Here is a 495-nt window from a genome sequence, read left to right on the forward strand (position 1 = left end):
TGACACCGAAATCTTACTTAAAAAGCAAAGGAAACCGTGGAAATACTATAAACATTTTATTTATTGTTTTCAAAAAGACAGGAAAATAATCTAGATCATTTATTTATAATTTTTTTTTTTAATAAAAACCTTTACATAATCCTCATGCATAAAGACCTTCAATGAGCCAATGCAAAGCAGCACCGGGCAGGCTGGGAGCCGCTGGCCGCTGCGAGCAGTGGCTGGCTGTGGCAGGAGGCGCTGCTGCAGTAACCCTGAAATCAGAGCAGACCCATAGACAGCTTTTTTTTCTTCTTCTTCCAAAAATAGTCGGTTTCTAAACACAGTAAGAGTAAAGACCGTACACACCCGAGGGCACCGACACGGCCAGCTGTTCGCTTGTGGGATGTTCTTACGCCGGGTGGCAGCTCCGCTCGATGTAACCCAGCTGCCCAGCGAACAGGCGACGGCGCGCGCTGGTCGAGGGGCTGCCCGGGCAGCCGCACGCGTGGCAGC

This window comes from Pygoscelis adeliae, unplaced genomic scaffold (genome assembly GCF_000699105.1).
Source record: "Pygoscelis adeliae isolate BGI_AS28 unplaced genomic scaffold, ASM69910v1 Scaffold841, whole genome shotgun sequence".
Lineage (NCBI taxonomy): Eukaryota > Metazoa > Chordata > Aves > Sphenisciformes > Spheniscidae > Pygoscelis > Pygoscelis adeliae.